The sequence below is a fragment of the Lagenorhynchus albirostris genome, chromosome 1, assembly GCF_949774975.1.
Source record: "Lagenorhynchus albirostris chromosome 1, mLagAlb1.1, whole genome shotgun sequence".
NCBI classification, from domain to species: domain Eukaryota; kingdom Metazoa; phylum Chordata; class Mammalia; order Artiodactyla; family Delphinidae; genus Lagenorhynchus; species Lagenorhynchus albirostris.
In genome coordinates this window covers 62347748-62362192 of record NC_083095.1, presented here as the reverse complement: position 1 = coordinate 62362192, position 14445 = coordinate 62347748, and the positions used below count along the sequence as shown (strand labels likewise).

The following is a 14445-nucleotide window of genomic DNA, read 5'->3' as shown; positions in this document are numbered from 1 at the left end:
CCCCAGATCTGGCTCTTGCTTTAACAGTGTTTGGACAAAACAGACCTAGGTGCGCCCCTTGCTCCAGTCTCTGACCACCCTCCAACCTTTTTTCCAGTTGCAACCTTCGGAATCAGCCATCAGCTATCCTAGGCCACCGGGACCAGACAACACTGTTTTTTGAGTTTAGCTCCTTATTACTGATCAACCATAAGCTCCCAGATCATCAGAATTATTCCACCAATGTGGAGGCGAAAGTCAACCACCCGGTTAACATGCACCTGTGGGGCCTCCCACACCTACCTCTCTCTGGGCATCTATTTCCACCTCGACGATGTGGCCCTGGAGGGCGTGGGCCATTGTTTCCACGAATTGGCCAAGGAGAAGCGCAAGGGCGCCAAGCGTCTCTTGAAAATGCAAAACCAGGGCTGCGGAGGTGCAGAAGCCACCTCAAGAAGAATGGGGTAAAAACCCAGGACGCTGTGGAAGCCGGCATTCTCAGGGAGAAGAACCTGAACCCGCCCCTTTTGGATCTGCATGCCCTGGGTTCTGTCCACGCAGAGCCCCAACTCTATGACTTCCTGGAGAGCCGCTTCCTAGAAGAGCAGGTGAAACTCATCAAGAAGATGAGCGACCACGTGATCAACCTCCGCAGGCTGGCTGGTGCCCAGGCGGGGTTGGGCGAGTATCTCTTCGAAAGGCTCACCCTCAAGCACGACTAGGAGCCTGCGAAGCCTAGCCGCCTTTGAGGAGCCCCTCTGGTGTCAGGGCTTCTGCCTGAAGCCCCGCTCCTCAGCCACCAGGCAGCTTTTTAACCACCCTGGGGCCCTCTCCCAAGTCTTGGAGCAAATGGAAACAATTAAGCGTTTTGCAGAAAAAAAAAGAAAAATTATCCAGGTGATCCCCATGACCAGAGCATTTTTAATAACAGTTAATATGAAAACGCAGTTGACATTTCTCTCTCTCTGTTCTAACATACCAATATCTTTACTTATACAGTTATTTATATAACACTTGCCTGTACCACACAAAGATAGGAATGAAATCTTACCCTTAGTCTACCGCATTCTCCTTCTTTGGAAAGTCTCAGGAGGAACATTTCAGGGAGGAATAATTAGAAAAATGTTATAACTCACATTCTTGGGTTTACTATGAATCATTTCAAATGGTAAAACTCTAATTGTGACTTCTTATTTGTTCCATCGGTTAAAAAAAATCATGAGCTAAAATAGGACAGAAATCACGTACAATTCTTTCTGGGCAGTGGCTATGCAGTTTGTTAAAGTTCTTAGGCATGAGCATTGGGCAAAGGCAGTAATACAATGACCCGGCACCCTCCCTGGGGCTTGTTGTGGGGGAGTGTAGCAAACAAGCCTTGTTTGTAGAGTGACAGAGGACTGCTATCTGCTTGCTATGCGAGAACATCATTTACCCAGATTAGACTAACAGTAACGAATTGGGGCTGTTTCCAACTCTGCAGTGTCACAGGCTGGATTTAACAGATGAGCTGTGTCATTTGCTAATGAGTTGCCTTCATTAGAGCGTTTGGCAGAGGAATTTTGGGTGTCACTCGATGGTCTGAATAAAAAGTTGCATGCGCTTAGGTCTTAGGTAAAAAAATAATTAGGATAGACTGTTCTTTCATTTCGCTAAAAAATAATCCTAAAACATAATTTTAAAGCCTAAAAAAAGTTCTTGAGCTAGAAAAGTTGCCTAGGAAAAAATAAAATGCTTGAAACAAGATATTATGTAGAATACGTATAATTAGAGTATGCCAGTAAAATGTGTGAAGGACGGTAATGAGAAGAAAGGACTTAAAAGTGTGGGAAGAGAACATGTAAGAGACCTGCTAAAGTAGTTACCTCTGGTCAGAGAACTTTGTATGGTGGTCAGTGGGCGAAAGGAAATTTCTTTTTTGACTGTTTGAATAGTTAGCCTTTAAACGACTATATATTACCTTAAAATATTTTAAAAAATAACTTTCAACATGTTAATCAAGCGTTCTTAGTATCTGTACTGTTTGCTTTATTATTATTATTCACTCTGAGCTTACCGCAAATCAATTTTTTCACGTTGTTGGATTACAAATAAGCGAAAAAAATAAATACATAAAACCCCATGCGAAAGCAGTTGGGATGGGGAGGGCTGAGGGAGATTAAAACAAAGCACTTCATTGCTCTGACTTTTACTCATTCCTTTCTTATATTCTACATTCTAAACCTCATAGAATCTCTCTGCAGACTTCATAATTTCAGTTTTACCCAACTCATCCACCTTACAATTATGAATATATGGACATAATTAACTGAATCACTTTGAGAGAAGAAAAAAAATACCCTAGTTAAGGCTAACTGGATGAATCATGAATGCCTGGAAGAATGCATTTCAATAAGGTGAAAAACTTTGGATAAAAATTTAATGAAGTTTCCGATTGCATTTGACCACAGAGAACATTGATAAACATTCATTCCATGCAGATTATTAAATTGTATTGATTTAGAAACTCAAAGTCGCAACAACGCCATTGCCTCCAGAGGAGACCTGATTGCACTTATATGTCACATTCATAAAAAACATGATGCACTAATTGGGAGTCTCCCGCCATCTGCACACTGCTTCCAGGCGCACATGAAATGATCAATGGGAAAGCAGGGTCAGTCCAGGCAGACTGTGAGTGAAATTAAAATAATAAAATGTCTAAACATTTAACTGCAAATAGGAAATCTTTATACCCACCCACACCCTATTCTGTAGCATAAAGCTAAGGCACAATTATTCATATACCTCAAGTAATTTGCAGGCTCCATACAAAATCTCATTTAAAATAAGAAATTGCTATTTCTGCACATTTATTCTACCAAATGCCAGCTAATTGCTGCAATGGCCATTATAAAGAATAATTTTCGCTTAGTGAAAAAAAAAGGAATGAAGAGAACATTTTCTGGTTTTGTTCCACTGCGAAGGCTCTATTCAGTGAATACTGAATGCACAGCATTTCACTGCTACATTTATTATGCTGAGAGGTCAAGTATTACACAGCATCTTGTATTACGCTTTGCATGCTAAGTATTTCACTTCACAAATTGACCCTCCGGTGTACTTACTACATAATGCTTTAAAAACCCAGCTAAAACGCAGGACAATTAGCAATACTTTCACTCCCGGTTAACAATGGGAACACCAATGTAGGTGATTGCATTTACAGTGTAGCTTTCTTCACAAAACATTTTTGACACATTAAGGTACTTTGGAATTGTGCAGTACCAGTCCTCTCTTGTGAATGGCTTTCCAGCATTTGCAGAGAGAAACAGTTACTGTATGTTAACGCTTAATTGAAAAGAATTCAGCCACGGCCTATGAAGCACCAATTAGGGTGATATTATATCATAAAAAGCTGTAATATCCATTTTCAGATTTGTGCATCAGCCAATACAAAGTAGGACACAATTAAAAAGGTATACAGTTTAAACTCTTGAAACTGTTAAATTTAATTAGGAGTTCAGTATGGGGGGAAAAAAGTGGGGGCATGGTACAGAGAAAAGGAAGTTTGATGCAGAGCTGGAGAACCCGAACACGCTAGACACACAGGAGGACCACGGAAGATGGTCTTTCCTATTTAAAACACCTTTCGTTTGTAAGTAGAAGGTCTTTGCTTTGCCCCAGCGACCAGTTTCTGAGGTCCGATGAATATTCATGCTGGTCATCAGGAAGTGCTGCTTTCCAGTAATTCTGGTGTCTTGCCGATGCCTGCGAGGGAGAGAGGCAAAACCCGCTCTGGGCCAGGGAAGTGGAAACACGGTATTGATGGTCTCTTGCCCACACAGATCAAACACAATTAAAAGGGAGTTAACCGCATTGCTTTTCACGAAGAAAGTCACAGATAATTGTGAAATAAAACGGACATGGCCAGATTGGTATAAGTGTCTTGGCAGGCTTGGCTCCAAATGTAATGTTTAAATACAGGAACCTGCATGAAATCCCGCTTTGAGGTGACAGCCGGCAGGTAATTATCAGTAAAACAACATTATCAAAGTTCTCGTGCATAGCATGTTTGACTGACTGGAGTGCTTCTCCTTACAAATCCCACTAATATCCATTTCAATCTGCTTTAATATGTTCACAAGCTGGGGCTTATTCTGAATTCCACTGGGTAAATGAGGACAGCACACTGAATTTGCATCCTATACATATTTCTTTCATTTATAGAGGGTTTCCAGAGTAACTTTTAAAGGAAACTGCTAACATCCGGAATCCAAAAAAATTCCTCCCCTGTAACTAGAATGAAAATAGAAAGCAGCTCACTTATCTATTTATTCCATTTGAAGCTATACAACAGGTCTCTGAAAATGGTCTTTATTATGTCTGAAAAAGAAAAAAGTTATTTTAATAATTTATCAGTGATAATGCAATTTTCTAAGGTTTCAAGGTGTTGAAATGAAAAGTTAATTTATTATTTTTTTAAGTTTGCGTTTGAAAAATACAAGTGAAAAAGTCCTCATCTCTGATTTGAGAAGGTCTCTCTTCAATCCACGAAGTTACTCCAGGCCTTTTTAAAGTTCCACCTCTTTCCCGTCCAACAAATAAGCAGACCTGAAGTGACATTTTATTGATGAGATAAGTTTGGGATGATCTAAAACTAGATATTCCATGTTCTCTTCTTTCTCAACCAGCTCTTCATGACCTTTAAAAAATCAGCAAACAGAAAAGAGGTGTCTCATTAGAAATCCAAGGATACCTCCCCCTCCCAAACCCACTGCCAGTCCCAGATAATTCAGAAGACACAGTATTGGATACTGGAGCAATATCTGGTACTCACCTTGGTTTCTAATGCTTTGAATTAAATTAAGACATTAATAAAATAGTGATAGGTGTTGTGGAAGTCTGCAGTAAGGTGACATTAAATTGTACAAGCTAGTTTTGCTTTATTGGTTGTACATGTAACAAGAGACATATTTTTACTAGAAGATACTGCCTTTGAAAGCTGGGTCAGTCAGCAGATTCTAAGGTAGTACTAGTATGAAGATGTTTTCTCTTTTAATGAAAATGGAACCAAAATGATGAATGTGATTAACATAAGAGGAGTTTTAAGGGATATGATAATGCTCAAGCAATTGCATAGCAATTATACACTGAACAATCTAGATTCTAGACCTTTCTATCCAGCCCATCTTCTGTGTTAGATCCCCCTTCCTAAGTGAACAAGACTGGGAGGTTCAGTTTGTATGTTTTACTGACAATTCAGTAGTTTGTTGTATTAAGATGCTTCTGAGATGACAAGAGATTTTACAAATGTTTTCCTAAGTTCATTTCTGACTAATGGTATTTCTGAAATTCTCACCCTCTGAGGGGGCTGAAAGAATTAATCATCCCATGTGGTCTGGAACTGATTTGATGATGAAGATTGCTGCTGAGGTATTGAAGATCTATTTTTATTTTTTTCTTCAGGAAGAGAAATGTCTCTTCCTCCACTAATCAGTTCTATCAAAAAGATACCAAATGGTTTAGGCATCTGTACCTCATTTTTCCTTTCATTGTAGTGTTTTATCTTCTTTGTACCCAGAGTTCTCTCCGCCCTACTGCTCAAGAAATAATCAAATTTTCATTCACTATAAATACCCATCGATACTATAGAAGTAGTAGAAGAAGTAGAACTATACCAGTTCACTTGGAGACATCTTCCTGAGGCATTTCCCAGTGAAAGGGGTATATAATATGATCTATTTTTCAAAAAACATGGCCCCCAAAACCCATTCATGGGAATTTATATATATTATTGTGTACATATATATGCTTACACAGGATTATATGAACATAGATTAAAAATATGCAAAGATAGAAGCTAGTTTGATTACAAGGATTGTGGTACAGGTGGGGGTAGAAGGAAAAGAGATGAGGAGGGAGGAAGTTTGCAAAAGGAGACTCAAGGAAGCTGCTGAACCTGGTTGCAGCCTAGAAATTTTAGTAATAATACAGGAGTCTTGCTGTAGCTACTAAGTGACTGCTTTTCTTTAATTGCAGACTTTGTTACCTCTGCACACCATTTTCAGCCTCTTGTCAACCATATTGGAAACAGAGATACCTTAAAACAGCTATTTTTAAAAATTGTTAAAAAACTATTTTCAAAAATTTGAAGCGTCCATTCTTAAGTGCAGATATTTAGGTGTCTCTCAAGGTTGCCCAACATTTCAAAGTAGTGTAGATGCCAGAAAAGGAACTCAGAGATTTCTGATTTCCATCACTTAGCCCTTACTATTGGCCTAAACTTCCACAGCCCAAGTGGTGAGATGGAGGGAACACATGACTGAGACTAGTGTCAGCTCCTCAAGCACAGCTTAGTGACCTGAGGCCACTTTCTCTCCCTACAGCCTGGTGTTCTCATGTATTCTCTAATATATGACCTCAGAAAAGCATATTCTTGTACTTAATAGCACTTCTAAAAATTTGTAGTTATATTCTTACATGTTTGATTATTTGTTTAATTGACTGTGTCCTCCACTAAAACAATCTCTATACAGATAGGACAATATATATTACCCCAACACCCAGCATAGTAGCTGACACATTTCATAAAAATTTACTGATTTAATTGTTGAGTGAACACATAAAATGAGGAAAGTGATCTCAAGGTATTCCCCCAACTTTTATAGTGTATGATCCTCTAAATGCAAGAGACTTTGATTTTTAAAATTAGGCCATAACTCTGTCATTCTGTCCAAACATCACCTAGTAGATTAAGTGCCTAAGTGAGCTTGGCTCTGTCCTGCATAGTTGCTCTGAAAAAAAAGAAAAAATTAGACCTATTCACCATAGACCCAATCTCTGTCGGGGTCTGCAAGATGCCATTTTATCCACAGCTTTGCATCTTAGCAGAACTACAATTCATACAAGATAGATATTTGTTGTGTGTCCTAAAAAATCTTCAGCCTCCCTTGCTATTTTGTTTCTGGATCTTAAAATCCTAACAGTAATCAAAGAATCACTAGAAGGAAGGAATTCATAGAAGGAAGAGGACTTAGAATTGTCTAGTTTGGTGATTTTCAAACTACATTTTAGCAGTGAGACCCTATTTTTCAAAAAGAAATTGTCTACAGAAACTCAGTATTTCTATGTGTTAATTTATATCTATGTAAATAGATATACATTTTGGAATGAAGGAAGAGAGAGAGAGAGAAAGAAAGAGAGAGAGAGAAAGGAAGGAAGGAAAAGAGGAAGGAAGGGAAAAAAATGCTCTGTCCAAGTTGAAGTGAGAGAGGGAACTGCAGAGCCCTCCCCTGCAGCTTTGCCTCCACCTTCACGTTTGGGCTGCTGTTCCACGACCCTCTCTGCCCTCTCCACCTGCCCTGCTGGTCCATAGTGACCCTTAGGTACCATTAAGACCAGACGTTACAAATAGTTTGAAAGTCACCAGTTTGAACGAACATCTCCTTTTAACAAATAAGGAAACTAAGACTTGATGACCAAGTCACATTCCTCTTTAGTGTTCCAGATCCTTCCTTCTAAAAGTAAACCCATTTTTTTGTTTGTTAGTAGGTTACTCTGTATAGTTTTCTCCAAGGTAATTTTATATGACTCCAGATCATCATTGCTCAGCATATTCTTCCTTTACTTAAACCACCATAATTTAATTTTACTCATATAATTTTTAGTTCAATGAAACAATTTTTGAAAATATAAAAACCTCATACACACTGCTTTCCTGTTAGAAAAATATAAAATTTGTTTTAAAATAAAAAATAATATTGACCATTATAATCACAAGTCTAAATTTGTCTCATGTTTATTATGAAGATACAGAGAATTAAAAGAATTAACATTGTCAAATGAAACAAAGATCCCCTTATCCAAATGGAGAGGATGTAGATATGGTTCCTTAACATAAAGCAAAAGCAATGTCTACCAAAGCACAGACGTGAAGTTATTGATCTGGAATTGGCACAATGACAAACTACTCTCAAATATTCTCCTTCCCAATTAAGGTGTCTCTCTTGAACTGATTGAAGGCTGTTTGATAAGTATACTTTTTTCAAGATGGTGTGCTCAGTTGGGGGTCTTTTTATTAAACTGAAATTCCATCATTAGCTTCAACTAGCACCAGCTGCTGTATAAATTCTGTATTGATGTAGACCTCCACTGGTATTCCAAATATTGCAGGTGAATCTCTGACTCCAAAATCCTCAGTCATGCAGTATGAATAATTAACATCTGATAAATGCGGAATAGAAAGAGCTCTCATTAGAAGACACAGTAGTAGGTTCATAATCCCATCTCAGCTCCTCCGAACACTGAACCAAACAGGACTTTAGGTGGGCATTTCAACATCTCTCCACTTCCTAATATTTCCCTATGCCTGATCAGAAATTAGGACACAAGATGATATGTTTTAATTTTGCAGCAAAGTTAAAGACAGAATCCAAGATTTAGAACGGTCCAACTAATGTTTACTTGAGCATTCTAATTGCAGACAAATTCCCAAGGATTTGGGGCTCATACCAGCCATAATTGTTCACCCTTCTAAATAGTTTACAATTCATCATTACTTTAACACAAAAGAGAAACTTTTGTATTCATGAATCTAATATTATATCTATGAGATAGATGGTAATTACGCAGCACAAAAGAGTTTTAGGAAAGTTCCTTGTAATGTTGAATTTTTAAAAATATCTACTTTATATACCAGGTGTGCCTAGTAAGACTTTTCCTAAAAATAGTTGGTATGTTCAGGAGATAAGTTTTAGATCATGATAAACTTGAATCCATGAAATAATAAAATATATTAAAATGAAACATGCCATCACAGTACAGTGGCTGAGAGCAGAATGTTCTGGAGTTCAATTTCTGAGCCTCAGTTTCCTCATCAATAAAATGGGAATAATATTAATATCAGCCTCATGGGGTTACTTCAAGCACTGAGAGAGTACATGCATGGTAGTTAGCGTAGCACAGTATATTCATGATTATGTGATTCATGCACAGGAAACATAATTAGTAAAATAAAGTTGAAAAAAGTTTAGATCTAATATGGATGGACAGAGGACTTACAAACCAAATAATTTTAAGTACCAATCCATAATTTGTGGGGTTTTTTGATGTCTAATTTCTTTTTTCTTTTTACTGAAATATACTTCATTTACAATATTAGTTTCAGATGTACTGCATAGTGATTCAGTATTTTTATAGATTATACTCTATTAAAAGTTATTACAAGATAATGGCTATAATTCCCTGCGCTGTACAACATATCCTTGTTGCTATAATTTGTGTTTTACTAGCTGATCATTCTGAGAGTAAACAGTAAAATAAATTGCATTACTATTATTCACCAAACACCTGCCATAACTTGTAACTCCCCCTCAGCGGATGAATATTTGGTGATAATTACCTCTTAGCTAGTCAGTGGTAAGGATGACTGCATACCCAGATAATCAAAAAACTTATTTTCAGACCATAAGTTCATATTAGCATGAAGCCAACATGGCGGGGGGAAAGCTTTTTAAAGTTCTTTCTAATTTACTTCTACTATACTCGTAGCTGAAACACAATAAAAACAGATTAGACTCAGGAAGAACAAGAGAACTAGGTAAAGGGATCAGTTGCTTCACAGGAAGAGCATCTGCCCAAGAATGAAGTCAGTGCCTTTCTTTTAGTGAATCTTCTTCCTAACAGCACCTTGGCTTCTGACGACCTCCTTCGTTGTGACTAGTCACTGGAAGCAGCAGGCAAGCACCATTCCTGGACTTGGCACAGAAGCAGCGGACAGGTAGGCATTTTGTCCACATGTGTCAGCAGATCTCTTCAGGAGTAACTTATATCATGTCTCTTGTCATGGCCAGGAATGGAAGGACCAACACAATTAAAGGAATAATAATAAGCACTCACTAAATGTTTTTTGTTGCTATTAGTGTTATTTTTATCTTCGGTGGGAATGAGGCAGACAAGGGAGGATTTGTTCCTAGAATCTAGAATGGGCTCTCTCGTGTCAGGGAGGGCGGCACTCATAGGACACCTGCAGCAGAGGGTGGTAAGAGGAGGCCCATACCCATGAGCACAGTACCTGAAGCTGATGATGACAGACAGGCAGCAGATGGTGTCTGGGAGGGCTGACAGCCACGGTCGGGGCCTGTGCTTTCCAAACACAACTCCAGGCTGACAGGAGAACCGGTAAGCTCTTCAAACCAGTGCCACCGGTCACCCCTGCTAATAAAGGGCAGGAGTAGTCTGGGACCTGAGGCTGGGAGACAGAAAGGTGACATGGGAAAAGTCGGTCAAGAGAGAAAGGGGAGAGGAAGTTAAAGGTCAAGCAGGTGGTGGTTACGGTACATTTCTGACAGCAGCCACTTGGTATTATGCACTGGAAGAGAGAAGTAGGTTACAACAGAGACTTTTAGAGGGAATGAGCAGGCTACACATGTGGTCCAGGTGAGCGCTGGGTGTCCCAGCCAGTCCCCACTGATCTCTTCCCCCTAAGTCTATGTAATAAATGTCCTTTGGTCCTGATCCTTTAAATGTGATTGCCCTAGACACACTTGGAGGTCCATCCATGATGTAGTTTTAACAGTTTCTGTCTGATTCTGGTGAATCTTAAGAATGCCTGCCTGCATGGGTATTTCTCGCTTAGACTGTAAACTTTTAGAATGTAGGGATCAAATCTATACAATCCTCTCTGAACAGTGTGTAACACTATAGACAAATAGATGATTAATATTTTTAAGATGAAAGAAGATGATGCTACTGACAAAATATAAAAGATAAATGAGATTCATAAAGCCCCCTTTTTCTGGTGATAATATCAACAGGACTTGAAAAGATAGTACTTTTCAAGTACTAAAAAGATAGTCCCGTGAGAAAACAGTGGTATCACTTCCAATCCTTAATATGAAACTAGCTTTCTATTCCCCTTAAAATGTTCACTGTTTTAATCCCACTTCTAGAAGCCTAGTGTAGAGAAATAGTCAGCAATATGAACAAAGATTTGTTTGTAAACACATGTGCACCTAGATGCTAACTATAGAAAAATGGCCAAGTGAAGCTTGGTACATCTGTAAGATGGGAATATCTAGCAGTCATCAAAAATCATACTTAGTAATAATAACAGAAAAATGCTCACATTAAAATAGCAAGTGAAAAGAGTACATACAGTATGTTTTCAACTGTGTTTTTCTAAAGCATAGAAATATTGGAGAGAAATACACCAAAATGCTAAAAAAAAAAAAAAAAGAAAGAAAAGAAAAAGTAGAGAATTCCCTGGCAGTCCAGTAGTTAGGACATGGCACGTTCACTGCCGGGACCTGGCTTCAATCTCTTGTTGGGGAACTAAGATCCCACAAGCCACCTGGCGCAGCCAAAAAAAAAAAAGTAGGAGACTGAGAGGAGAGGAGGTGACAGCAGAGGAATGGCTTGAAGGCAAGCAGTGAGGAAACAGATACTAGGTAAAGGGAAACTAAATTTTTTAACACCTACTCTGTGCTGATCCAGCTTTAGAGTCACATGTCTTGCCACTCAATGGACATCCCACAGCTTCTTTGAACCTCAAATTCAATATGTTCAAAGACGTACTCATCTTCCCCCCAAACTACTCTAGTTTCATGTGCTCTATGTTGGTAAACGGCACCACCACCAAAGCCAGAAACATCTGAACCAGGTCTTTCCTCTCTCCCTCACCCCCAAAGCACTCTCCCTTGCCCCCTATAGCACTACATTCAGTTGAGATGCTACCATCGCTCACCTCTATCCCCATCCCTCTGCTGCCCCACCGCCATCTCTAATCTATCCTTTGGAATGCAGTCCAAGGAATCTTTCCAATATGTAAGTCTAGTTATGTCAGTCCTCCTTAAGACTTTTCCATGGATTTCTACTGTCCCTAAAATAAGGTCTCAACTTCTTAATGTGGCTTGCAAGATCCTCTTCAAGCTTCATTTTCAACACGTCCCCTTCTGCACACCACAGCCTAGCCATACTTCCTGCTCTTCCCCTACTGTAGGTGCTCTCTTTTCTCTCTGGGTGTTTGCAGTGCTTGAAACACCATCTCCTAGCTTTCTGGTTAGATCATTCCAAACCTTTAGATCTCAGCTTATAATCACTTCCCCAAGTTCATTAACATCCTTCTTACGGGCATCCATGTATTGTAAATGCTCTCAGAACTGACCTCCACGTAACCAACTCACTTGATACACATCATTTCCCCTGTAAAACATAGTGACTATAGCCCTGGCCTCACCACTGATCAAACATGGTAAACTACTCTCTAGTACACCCATCTAACTCCGCTGCCACTAGTTGAATTGAATTGTATGCCTAACAAGAGCCAGATGTGTTTGTCCCAAACTTATATCTGTTTTATTTGTTGCTATATTATTCAACAAAATATTATGTAAATTCATAAAATATGAGTACAGAAGGAAAGTTGTTTTTCTATGAAAAATAATGTAGAAAGACACAATGTGAGATGCTAAAAACTGCTGTCACTTTATATGTGCATGTAAAAGCTGTAAATGAGAAAAATCATAAATCTAAACGGACTCTCAGATTTTCAGATATTTAAGTTCTTTTTTTATTTTTATTTTATATTGGAGTATAGTTGGTTAACAATGTTGTCGGGTATTTAAGTTCTTGTCCCAATTTAAAGAAACTAAAACTGGAAATCAAAATATATATGTTATGGGAGTAGTTTATGCCAGGAAGATGAGCTGGGACTTCAGTTATTGGACATATACCTAAAGAAAAGTCCTTAGCCCTATTTCAAAAGGTTGGCAAAAATAAGGTACATTTACGTGCTTTTTTAAAATTGAGGTGAAATTCACATAACGTACAATTAACCATTTTAAAGTGTGCAATTCAGTGACACTTAGTGCATTCACAATGCTGTACAACCACCACCTCTCTCTCGTTTCAAAACTTTCTCATCACCCCAGAAAAACCCTGTACCCTTTCAGTAATCACTCCCTGATCCCCCTCTCCTGTCCCCTGGCAACCTCTCATCTGCTTAAGTTGAAATAGAACATTTAATGCACGTAGATAATATTTTTTATAATTCTCTACTTTCCTGATTTGTTGGATTCATCTATTAACTACTGATCCAACTCAAGGTGGACAAATGTGCTTTCCTTACAGTTCCGTATTAGTATTTACTGTCCCCACTCCCCAGGCGCTGAGTGCTTGGCAGGCGGTATCCACGTTTGAGCTGTTCTCCATGGGTCTGCAGCACCTGACACAATGTCTGGCACAATACGTACTCCAGATGTGTGGGGCTAATTCACATTACCAAGAAGTTACTTAATTTGTCCAAGAACATATAGCTGGTACATGGTGAGTCACAATTTAAGCCTAAGTCTCTCACAGAGCACCAAGCAGAAAACAGGGCCTGTTTGGGAGGTGAATTTAGACAGCAATCATGCTAGAGCTGATACTGAGGAGGGCTTACCATGTGCCCAGTGTTGTTCTAAACCCTTTCCAGGTATTACATTGTCTAATTCTCCAACAACCCTACAAGATAAATAGTACCATCAGCCCAGAAATTCTGGAGTGGGAGACAGAGAGGCCTAAGCCCAATCCAAGAATCACAGAAAACTAGAGGACGCTTGTGAGTACAGGAGTAGTTTAGTCAAATGCTAGGAAACGACCATCATTTTATCACTTTAGTAACAAGTTTTAGGACTGGTTTTAGGGAAGAAGAAGTTAGGTGAGATGGAGCCTTCTCTAGAGTTTGCCCTCACACACACATATACACTCACACACACACACACATACATGCACAGGTCTTGGGTTGTGTCTCACATGTGCTTGGTTAAATAATTCTTGCGGAAGATGCCACTTTTATGCTTTTTGCTCTGTTGGGCACCACTGCATCTTGCAGGTACAGTCACATCTACTGTACACTGGAGGATAGAATTAGGGATGATCGTCTCCTTTTTGCTTATCCATATTCTCTAGTTTTCTGTAACACATATATATTGGTCATGTAGTTAAAAATGAAGTAAAATTAAGCAAGGATAAATATTCTTCAATCAGAGTTGGTACCCAGTGCCCTGATGGCTCAGTCCTCCTGAAATGGTCACCCTTCTTGAGCATAGGATGGAAGTGCTAAAAGGGAACCAGGAGACCTCTGGTCCCATCTGTTCTTTTGCTCTCCCTGCTTTATCTCTCAGCAGATGGATACACTCAACACCTCATGAAAGATTCCTCTGTGCATCAAAGACTCCAACCTGTAATGTTAAATAGTAATAACAATAACAACAGCAACAACAACAATAATAATGCGTCTGAGGCTTGTACAAAATAAATAGGTTGGTTGTTGAATGAGTATTGACACAAAATAGGCTTTAAACAAAATGTTTCTTAGACTGTTGTTCCATTATCCATATTTCAATGTGATGCCACATAAATAAATTATACTCTAAAAACCCCACTTGTCACCATATACAAAAATAAACTAAAAATGGATTAAATACCTAAATGTAAGACCTGAAACCA

At 38.9% G+C, this 14445-nt stretch overlaps 1 pseudogene; it reads left to right on the top strand.

Annotated features, from left to right (window-relative positions):
- The first annotated feature begins 222 nt into the window (after positions 1–222).
- On the top strand, positions 223–792 carry LOC132527978 (ferritin light chain-like; annotated as a pseudogene).
- Positions 793–14445: the final 13653 nt, after the last annotated feature.